The sequence below is a fragment of the Micromys minutus genome (assembly GCF_963924665.1).
Source record: "Micromys minutus genome assembly, chromosome: 31".
Taxonomy (NCBI): domain Eukaryota; kingdom Metazoa; phylum Chordata; class Mammalia; order Rodentia; family Muridae; genus Micromys; species Micromys minutus.
In genome coordinates, this window is record NC_137966.1 from 13,015,543 (window position 1) to 13,026,624 (window position 11,082).

An 11,082-nucleotide genomic window follows, 5' to 3' on the forward strand; every position below is an offset into this window, starting at 1 on the left:
TCTCCACCGGCTCCAGGACATGGTCATTTCTATCTCTCTCTCTCTCTCTCTCTCTCTCTCTCTCTCTCTCTCTCTCTCTCTCTCTCTTTGTGGAAACCATTTTCAGCATTTTTTTTTTCTGGGTGGGGGACGAGTAGGCCCTGTGAAGCCTTTGGTCAGGGAGGTTATTTGCGACCAGACCATTGCTTTTATCCATCCGTAAGAAAAATGATCTTTGGTCTCAGTACCTCCCAGGCCTGTGAGGCTCAGGGAACATCCTGGAAGGGAAACTGCAGATAAAAAGAGCAGGTGGCTACACCTCACGTCATCAGCCTTCTGCCGTTCTGTGACTGCACGGGAGTCCAAAGCTTCTGCTGAACCAACAGTACCACACGGGGGCTGACAACAGTCTACTTAGACAGACTTCACAGCAGCAAGTAACACCTAAGTGGTCAAAAGGAGCCAGGCCAGAGCTAAGGAGGTCGTTCCCCCCGGCAGACCCAGTGAAACCTACGCCTTCACTTGAACTTGGGAAAAAAAGCTAAGACCCACTCAAGCCTGTCTGGTCATATTCAAAGTCTGCTCCTCACCACAAAGATGGAGAGAAGTTAAAACTAGGGACCCGCACGTAGGAAGAAAGTTATAAAAGTTTTCACTTCCAAATCAAGAGATGTATGAACAAGTGCTTTTTCCCAAGAACACCCAGGGGAGCACACACTAAGTGCATGTGGGCGCTGACTTTTCCTATTCTGGTCCCACCACATACCCAGAATAAGCCATCCGCTGAGATATGAGCAGATGTCCCCCATGCTTCCAGGCAGGTGTGGCCTGTCCTCAGAAGCCCTGGGGACTGTGCTGTCAACTGTAGTAGCATCCTTGGGCTCCAAACCCCCAGTCCCCATTTGTTCATGGGAAGCAGCTGAGCCCCTGAGCATCAAAACCCCTTGGCAAGTGGCTGAGAAATGAGGCAGCTTTGGTTCCTCTTTTACTGTTTGCCAGAATTTGCCATGCGAGGCCTCAGTGAGCCTGGCCCTCCAGGAGCTTCCCAGTGGTGGGTAACATTCGTACAAGAACACAGCGCTGAGCCATGAGATTCCTGTTCTTGGGTTCCACAGTGGCAGAGAGAAGGCCTTCACACCTCCTCAGCAAAGCCCTGATGTGAAAGGAGAAGGCCACCTTAGAAAGCGCCTTGTGTGTAGAGCATGCCTTTTGAGGGCCAACCAGCTCTCTCCTTGGGAGAGACCGTTAGGTCAAGGAGAACCATTGACCTTCCAAGAACTGGAGGTTCCGCAAGCCACAGGGAAGACCTTCCTCACCCAACACCACCACTGTTCCTCCCCTTGCTTTTCTCCCTTCAACCCCCAGTCTGTCAACCGTCACCATTGGGTCCATTTTTGCTGGACTAAGGCCCCATAACTCCCCAGGCTTGTTAACTGCACCTCCATGGAACCTCGTGACCTTAGCTTGGTTTGTTTCTGGAAGGCCCCAGGCTGCCATCTTGGTTGCCGTGGCAACTGTAGGGTCAGCTCAGGAACCAGCTGACTCCCGGCAGATGGCGTCATTGTGGAGCTTCAAAGCCTCTTGTCAAGAGACAGCAGATGTGAGGATGATGCTGGCTCTCAGACGCACTGCACAAAGACTCCTGGAGCCTGGGGAGGGCGGGTGATGCTGTGGCAGAGGGGGGACACCTGCCACAGCCTTCTCTTCCTCAACCCTTAATACCAAACACTTGCGTGCAGAGCTCTACACTCCCAAGTGGGTACCCTCTGCAAATAGCCCTTCAGAGGGGGGGCTGCCGAAGGGCTTCGGCCAGCATGCCATGTGATGGCTTCAGAGGTATGGCAGCAGCTGTGGATGGCGTGAGGGGCAGAGCTTCCAGGAAAAGCGTTTTCACGAACCTGGTGCCTGTCTAATTCTGGGCTCTCTTCAGGGTCGGGTCTGCAGAGGACATGTCCTAATGTAGCCAGCCCCAGACTGCCCAAGGCTTCTCTCTCTGGACCTCATGACACCTCAGTCAGACCTACACTTGTTCTCCCAGAACATTCTTCCCCTGAAAGAATAAGCTTTGCATTTGGCAGTATGCACGTGCCTGCCTCCGCCCCCGCCCCTCCATAGCTGTCCCCTGCTGCCAGCTGAAGCCCTTCTTTTGAGATTGCCTTCAAGTGGGCTTTGGTGACAGATTGGATGACTTGAGGCGTCAGATCTCTCTGTCTTTGCATGGCTTATTTTATCCTGAGAGAGGAAATACTCAGAAGCCTTAAGGTGCCAAAGTGAGCTGTGTGACTTTAAGAACCCTCGCGCACCAGAAAGTGCTCCCATTGAATGTTATCATGCAGCCTTTTCAACTGAAGAGACACTTAGGGGCCTCCAGATGAGGGAATTTGCCGGAGTAAGCCCCACCCACCCATGTTCTTCCCACTGTCCCCCATCCCCAGGCTTTCCTTCCTGAAGAAGAATGCTCCATGCTTTACATTGCACCTCACAGCTGACAGGGCCAGTTATAGCCTCCAGATGTCATGACTCATTTATCAGTGTCCCCAGCTTGTAGCACTGGTAGTGCCTGGCCCAGACCTGGGTGTTCACAGATGTGTAACAACAGCTGCTCAAAGAGGTGATGGTAGCTACCTACTATGTATCAGGAAAATTTGTAATTCTCCCTTTAACCTTTCCAGGAACCTCTGAGTAGATTCTAGGCTCAGAGAGGTAAAGAAACTCTTCCAAGACCACACAGTTCATAAATGATGAGCTGGGACTTGACCCCCATGCCCACCAACATCTTCTCCCTACTCTGTCCATCTTCACAAACAAGGGCTCTCAAGAGTGTCACAGCCACAGAGGCCCCAGAAGTCATGAAGTGAAGCCCTTGGGACAGGACACTATTGTTGTTTGCCGGAACCTGCGTCTGTTTGGTGTCTGCCTGCCTTTCATAGCAAGAGTTGAGGCAGCAGGAAGAGTTGATTGGAAACTACGGGACTGGGACATAGCTCAGAGGACATGTTCAGCGGACAGGAGGCTGGTGTTTGGTCCCTGGCACTGTTTGGCTTAGTTTGTTTTGCTTGTTTGTTTGGTCGGTAGTTCTAAGGCATTAGCTTGGTTGGAAAAGTATTTTGTCGTGCAAGTGAAAAGACCTGAGTTTCATCCTCGAATCCATGAAAAAAATACGGATATGGTGCTGTGTGCTTGGGAGGCAGAAACAGCTGGCTTCTTGGGCCTCACTGGCTAGCCAGCTTAACTTGCTCAACACGTTCCAAGCCAGAGAGAGACCCTGTCTCAAGGTAAATGGCACCTAGGGGTCTAGCATTCCTCTAAGGTTATGTAGGTTAAGAAAAGGCCACTTTGGGACAGGGAGCAGCCTCACAGCCTCCTCTGGATGCCCTGGATTCTATCCTCTACCGGCTTCTATTCCCTGAACCAAGAGTTACAAGTGTAGGCACCTTGGTCCCCTCCCCCACCACCACTGCGATGTATAGGACAGAACGAAGCCCAAAGCAGAAGCTCCGTGATCCAGGGCTGGAATGTGCAGAGGGCTTGGGATCGGGTCCGTCTGGGGCCGCTGAGTGCAAAGGCGTCTCTCAGGCAGCTGGGGGGGGGGGAGGGGGAGGTGGAAGGAACAGGAAGAATGAGGTGGAAGGTCTCATACTTGGGGCTCTACAGTGGGTTCTATGGGGTGAAGGGAGTAGAAGTAGGTGGCACCATGTTGGGGGGAATGTTTTCAATGGTGCATAGCTTCTAGCCTCCCAACTTCTGTAGGCAGGGGTTTCAGATACTGCGATTGCAGGATATTTGCTGTTCGGGACCCTCCTAGGAGAACCAGAAAAACAAATACCACAGGCTTAGAAGTTCACCATTCACGAGAAGATGCACCGAGGGGTGGGACAAGGTGGTCTACTAAGAAAAACAGACCTGCAGCCTCTCAAATCCAGGTTTGGTGACGCCTGCTTTCCTGGTGGCTGTATGACCTTGGGAGAGCTGCCCTCCCTCCCAAGGCACAGTCACAAGCACTGAAGGAGAAAGCAAGCAGAAGAAAAGTGTCCCAGAGTAGGATATAGGCGCTCAACCAAGGTGAAGCTTTGTGGTAGTGTGGGAATAGGTATGTTTCAGTTCAGCACCCTTTCTCTCAGACCTTTCCTTGAGTTAGGGACCGGGGGTAAGAGGTCTGGAAGACGTGACATGCTGAGTGGCAGCCACCGTCCCTCCCTTCCTCCCATCCCCAAACGCTCCCGAGCCCAATCATCAGCTTCCCTTCCCGATGGCCCCCACTCTGCCCCTGCGACTTGGGTGTTCTCATCTTCGGCTCCAGCCTGTCTGCCTCCGGCAGCGTATGATGAGACTCAGTTCATTATTTATTTCCTCTGACGGTGCCTTTTCCACAAGCTTTGAAACCACACTGCCTGCATGAGGAAAGATGAGCAGCCGTTCCTGGCATTTGCGGTCACAGAGGCCTCACAGCCATCCCTCTCATAGGTGAGAGAAACTGAGGCCCAGAGAAGTAAACGCTTCTTCCTGGCCAAAATCACTGAGCTGGCTTCCACCCAGGATTTTTGCCCTGGCGCCTGCTTTCTGTCCCTTCCCAGAGTAGAGGTGATACAGGCTTTTCCACTGAGCAGTAAATGTGGATTCAGAGGGGGATGTTAGTCCCGGTAGAAGAAGAATTCAGCTCTCTAGTCTAGGCCTTCTGTAGCATAAGGAATTGAGGGCCACGGTTACAATGTAAGAAAATATATCTTTTGAGTATAAACTCCAGGACAGAACACAAAAGGCCCAAGCACTGCAAAAAAAAAAAAAAAGAAAGAAAAAAAAAGAATAATGAACTAGGCTTGGTGAAATAAGTCAGCATGTAAAGGCACCTACCTCAATGCTGAGGTGTGTTTGACCCCACTCACCATGTGGTGGCTCTTCTGACCTCTGTGTGGGCGCCACGGCCCACGCATTTGCACGCACATAAGTTAATGTAACTTAAAAATTAATCACAAAGTGAAATATTCAGGTAAGAGGGCTTCACTCTGGTCACCACATAAGGTAGGGAAGCTGTAAGGTCTTGGAAGGAAGGTGCTGGATCAAAAGAGAGGTGCGTTGGTGGTTAGTGCTCATTAAACTGCTTCTTTCAGACACACTGGGGCCTGGGTAGTAAGTTGGCCTGCTCTTGTTTCTGGGGTCGGGGCTGCTGACTTAGGTAGGGAGGCAGATAAAAGGCATAGTGTCCCTTTGTGGCTCACTGACCCACCACAGGGAGGTCCCCTTACCCTGGTCATCCCTCTGTCCTGAGGCCCTGTGGAGGCACGGCCAAGGTTGGAAGCACTGTAGTGTGTGCGCATGCTCCCAAGGCTCCATTCACAATACACTAGGCCTAAGGAATAGTCCTCCAAGCCAGATGCTGGCGGCGATGCCTCAGAAGGCAGGGGCGGGAGGACCTCTGAGTCTGAGGCCAGCCTGGTCTACAGAGTGAGTTCCACGATCGCCAGGGCTACACAGAGAGACCATGACCCTGTGTTCTTTAGAGGGAGGGAGCGACAAAGGGGGCGGATTTTTAAAAGCAAAGAGACTAAGTACAGATACTAAGAGGCATACAGCCACACTGATGGGAAAGACTAAAGCCTGGTTCTATAAACTTGAAGGCCAGTCTGTCTTCAGCAGCAAAGTACCTCTAGGCCCTGGGCGGCACTGCCCGGGCTCAGAGATTTAAGGAGCTGTAGGAGTGGTGAGGTTGCTTCCTGCCTCCCCTTTGCAAGTCTCCGCCTCCACCCCCACACCCACCTTTGCACCGGCTACAGGCACCTGCCAAGAGCAGACCAAGGCGCTCATCACCCCTTAGCTTGCCCACAAGCCCAGTCAGCTACCCTTGTTCTTGCACGCACTCACTGCTTCCGCAGCAAGTGCTTCTCAAACACCCGCTCTGCACCAACGCTCCCGTGGCCTTGAAGACACGAGAGCAAGCAATAGGACGGACACTGTCCAGACCCCAGGGCTCACTGACTCGGGAAGTGAGAAGGGTCTCTGATCTAAGGAGCCGGCAGAGGGAGGCTCTTCATCATGAATATCCCTGACACGCCCCTGAGCCGTGTGTCCTGGACAGCAGTTAGCTGTTACAGCCCAGGCTGACTACCAAGGCAATGGGCCTTGGGCAGCTTCGAAGTCTTCAGAGAATCTTGCTTTGTTGTTCCTACGTGATCGACATGTCCTCCCCTTAAAATGTCAGGAAGAGAAAGGGAGTGGAGACAGAGGCCTCTAAGAAGTCATCGGTAGAATTCTACCCATTGGTTTTTTCTGACTAACGTGGGTCTCAGGCACACAGAGAGTACCACATTCAGCAACAGGGTTGGAGCCTCAGATGAGATTAGGCATCATTTACTGAACACCTACAGAATTCCAGGTACACTGAAGGCCATCTCTGAAAACTCTCTGTCAGTGAGAGGAAAGTGCTGCTCATAGGTGGAACACCTGAGGCCCTGAGAGACATGCTCATGGCAGCCACTGCTTTGCTGTGCACACCAGGAAGGCTCCAGCGGACTCCCCAGTCCCCCTTTCTGCCCTGTCACTTGTAGGGAGGAGATCCATGCCCCCCTACCTCACCTCTACACCCCAGCAACAGACTGGGAATTGTGTCTCCGACACCTACTCCAATCTCTGTATTTATTCGTTTGTGTGGGTCTGGGCCCCTCCCAGCAGGTCAGTGTGACACTGAGTGTCCAGTGTCCTGCCTTTTTTCAGACCATTCCCAGCATCCCTCCTGCACCACCTCTGGCTTCCTCTCACAATTGCTCTATTCATTTTCCCCCATGTTGTCCAAGACATCATCGGTGGTCAGGAAGGACCATGACACCCTCACGTGGCCAGCGGCTTTCACGTCCCATGTAAGAGCCCTGACCTTCTCAGGACAAAGGATGACTGTGATTGACAGAGTCCCCAGGGAGTCCCAGTGTGGTATCTCCCTGGTGCTGGTAGCTGCCATGTCCCTTTGTATGTCAACTCCAGGATACTCCCTGCTTCAAGCCTCCTGCTTGTGCCTGTGACTGTAATCCAGCTCATTCTGGTTAGGACTAAAGATGGGGATGAGATACCACAGTGTCCTTAGGACTTGTTTTCATAGTCAGCCACAGTGGGAACATACTGAAAGGGAATTTTCAGAAATAAATGGTTCATAGATCTTAAATATTACTATAAACATACTATGTCTATTTTACCGTTTGTCTTTTATTGTGCCTAATGTGTAAGCTAAAAAAAATATTAGTACTAATATTTTTAAAGTGTATGTTAAGTATTCAGTTTGAAACTATCTAGTTCTGCACACCTCTGGGGGGGTCTCGTAATGATAGCCTAAGGCTGAGGGACCACTGGAGTAAAAGCAAGGGTGGGCCTCTAGAATTTTCTCAGCTCTAGGGAAGCCCCCAAACTGTATCAGAATTCCTTTCTTCCTTGCAGCCCATAGAATCTAGTCCCTTCAGACATGCCTTAGGAGTGAGTTGACTGACATCAGTAGATACATGTGGAGGCCCGCTGCAGCATCCTCCTCCCTGCCCCCCCCCACACCGGAGCCCTCAGGCTGACAGTGACTTACACCAGGATTGGGCTTTTGCTTAGCTTACATGCTCCCTCAGTTTCCCCAAAGGCCACATCTTGGCCTCAGTCATAGGTCATCTCCCTCCCTGGACCAGCCCAATGAAAGAAGACCTCAGCCGGGTGCCAGGTGTTTGTGACTCACAGGAATCCAGGCTTTGAGTTATGTGCAGATGAAGGCAGATGGAGGGGTTATTTTTTATTTTTTGCTCCGTTGCACTTAAGTCACATTTTCCTACCCTCCAATCCAAGCTCTAAAAGCATTTTGTGGTATAAAATCTGCCATCATATGACCTACTCTACCGAAATAAAGCAGCTCCCTGCCGTCATCCTCCCTGAAAAGTGCCCCTGCGTCATGCACCGCCGGTGGGGAGAGGCCTGGCCCGTTTAAAAACACTTCATCATAATCCCCACAGCGTCCCCCATCCTCTTAGCTCCCTGGGGGGCTGCTCGGGTTTCTCGGGCCTGTTATTACTGGAATACCAGCTGCTCGGCTTCCAGGCCATCCACACAGACCTGCTCTGTCTTAGCCCGTGCACGCCCCCGCTTAGCTCATCCCATGAAAACACCATTTAAAGATAAATGCCAATGTGGCCTGTCCCCTGTCGCCGGCTCTGTGTCCTCCGGCTTCCCACCCCTTGGCATCAATTGATCCATTAAGGCACCACTGCCACCCAGAGTCCTGTGGCAGTTGTGTGTCAATGATGTCTGTCCACAGATGCACACCCAGAGCTGTGGGTAAGTGTGGGGATAGCAGTCAACACAAGAAAGTGTACACCTTTAATCCCTGCACATGAGAAGCAGAGGCAGGTGGATTTCTGTGAGTCTGGAGCCAGTTTGATCTACATACTAGGTAGGCAGGGCTACCCAGAGAAACCATGTCTTAAAAACAAACAAACAAACAGAAAAACAAAACAAAATGTAATATATATGTATGTGTATATAAAGTATAGGTTAGGTAAATTTGCAAATGGAGTTTTGACAGTTCAGTTAGTACAGCTGCTCCTCCATGTGTGTTGGAGTTACATTCCATGTTCTCATCTTAAGTTGAAAATAGCAAAATCAAAAATATCCTTAAGGGCTCGGTATGCTGCACATGCCTTTAATCCCAACACTGGGAAAGTAGAAGGGGATCTGTGAGTTCAAGGCCAGCCTGGTTCACAGTGAGTTCCAGGGCAGCCAGAGCTATGCAGAGAAACCACATTTAAATGTGTGTTTGTGTGTGTATACAAACAGTACATCATTTATATATTATTTTATATATTAATACATTACATATTAGATATAAACATTCATATAAATATTTTAATGTTATATGTAAATATAAACACATAGCAATATAATAGTGTTATGTTTTTAATAATACAATGTTAATATAATATTTTATAAATATCTAATATACATGAATTTCTAAAACGTATAAAATATATTTATGGGCTGTAGAGATGGCTGGGTAGGTAAAGTAATTGCCCTGTAGACGAATCCTCAGTTCGAATCCCCAGAGCCCATGTCAGTCTGGGCTCAGTAACACACATCTGTACTCCCCGTGCTCCTGTGGTAGAATGGGAAGTAGGACGGGGAACCTTGGAAGCTCTTGGGCCCAGATCCTGTCTCAGACAAGAGGACTGGCACCCAAGGTTGTCCTCTGACCTCCAGATGAGTTGGGTGGCATGCGGGCATCCACATTCTTATACACAAACACACACATACACATTATACGCACACAAAAATGTCTTCTAAAAATATAGACTTAATACAGGTAGCCTGCCCAACACCATGGCTTTGCTCACTTATATTAGCCTGATCATTCATATTATATCTATGAATATATACGTATATTCATAAATACAGTATGAATGTCCTACAGGCTGTGCTGGTCCAGCTTGGCCAACAATGGCTGTCTACCTTCAGAAAATCCTGAGAGTCCAGTAATGACTCAGTCCACTAGGCTGATGTCTCAGCTGGTTCAGTACATACTGGAATCCTGAAGGAGCTGCACCAGTCCAACTCCAGTTGCCCGATAAAGCTTTAAGTGTGACTGCACAGAAACTCCTTTGCAAAGTACATGGGACCATGCGGGTGACTTCTAAGATAAAAAGGCCTAGAATCTGGTGTGGTCTCTGACAGATTGCAGAGGTCAGCAACCTGTAAAGTACATGTGGCATCTCCCCTAAGGTTGGGTTTCCTTGGGAGCTAAAGATAAAGGTTCAGGGAGGGAGAGTCTGGGAGATATGGGCGAGGTCTGCTGCCACAGCCAGCAAAAAGGACACCAGGTCATTAACAGTACCTATTCCCAGTCCTCTGGGCAGGAAAATGGGTATTTTATCTCATCCATCAAGGAGAGACCCCTGTGTGTTTAACATTCCTGGTTCCCTAGGGCTTTGTGGGTACCAGGACCTTCGTGATTTCAACACAAATCAAAGGCTGTATGCCATTCATTTAGATGGGGCATTTCTTACTGAAGAAGCAGTCAGGGTAAGAGCAAAGTGTCAGTTGGATATGGTAGTGCATGCCTATAATCCCAGACCATGGGAGACAGAGACAAGAGAGTCAAAGTTCATGGCAATCCTTGACTATATGAGAGTGAAGTTAGCCTAGAGTACGTAAGTTCCTGTCTCAATGAGTAAGTAGGCAAATTTACAAAATAAGTAAATAAAAACACAGGCTCTGATATTTTGAGCCCCAGTTCAGCCATTTGTTGAACATGGTTCCAGACCTATGAGCTTCTGCTCCTTAGGCTTGTGATAGACATTGTGGGGAGGGGCTTTGGGGGATGTACCAGGCTGGAGAGATGGCACAGTGGTTAAGAGCACCGGCTGCTCTTCTAGAGGGCCTGAGTTCAATTCCCAGCAACCACATGGTGGCTCACAACCATCTGTAATGGGATCTGATGCCCTCCCTATTCTGGTGTCTGGAGACAGCTACAGTGTACTCATATACAGCAACATCCCATGGCTCACCTAGAGATTCTTTGAGGTCATAGACCATGCCAGCCCTGTAAACAGTGTCCGTGCTATGGCTGGGGAGTGTTCTGACAGTTGGAAAGCTGCTGCCATCACCACTTCCTCCTCCTCCTCTTCCTCCCTCTTCCTCTTCCTCCTCCTTTTTCTCTCTCCCCTCCTCCTTCTCTTCTTCCTCCTCCTCTTCCTCCTTCTCCTCCTCCTCACCCTCCTCCTCCTCCAGCCATCCTCAACAATGTTCATTTTCACTCCCAGGCTGAATGAGCGATGCTTGAGGCTTGGTGCCAACAAGAGGGCAAGTCCACACAGCTCTGGCATCTGCCAATGCATGGGATGACTTGCTATGGTAAAGAACTGTCTGGACCCAAATGTCAGGGAGGCCACTGGAAGCCTCTTTGGTAGTAGTGCCCTCTGAGGCTGTGACCTTGCTGTTTGGATTTGCTCACTTGCTACCTATCTGCAGAAGGAATGCCAGCTCCAAAGACCGAGTGTTTCCAGACCTGACCATTCAGGCCATTTTGCCTACTCAGTCGCAGCAGACACTGGATCTGTCCGATCCACACTTGAATTCCAGATGACCTGCATACAT

The 11,082-nt window shown here is 50.0% G+C and overlaps 1 protein-coding gene across 1 annotated transcript in view; it reads left to right on the forward strand.

The window, feature by feature from the left end:
• The window catches only part of ERGIC1 (endoplasmic reticulum-golgi intermediate compartment 1), a 92,835-nt gene that overhangs the window by 78,296 nt on the left and 3,457 nt on the right, over positions 1-11,082 (forward strand). The window lies entirely within an intron of this gene.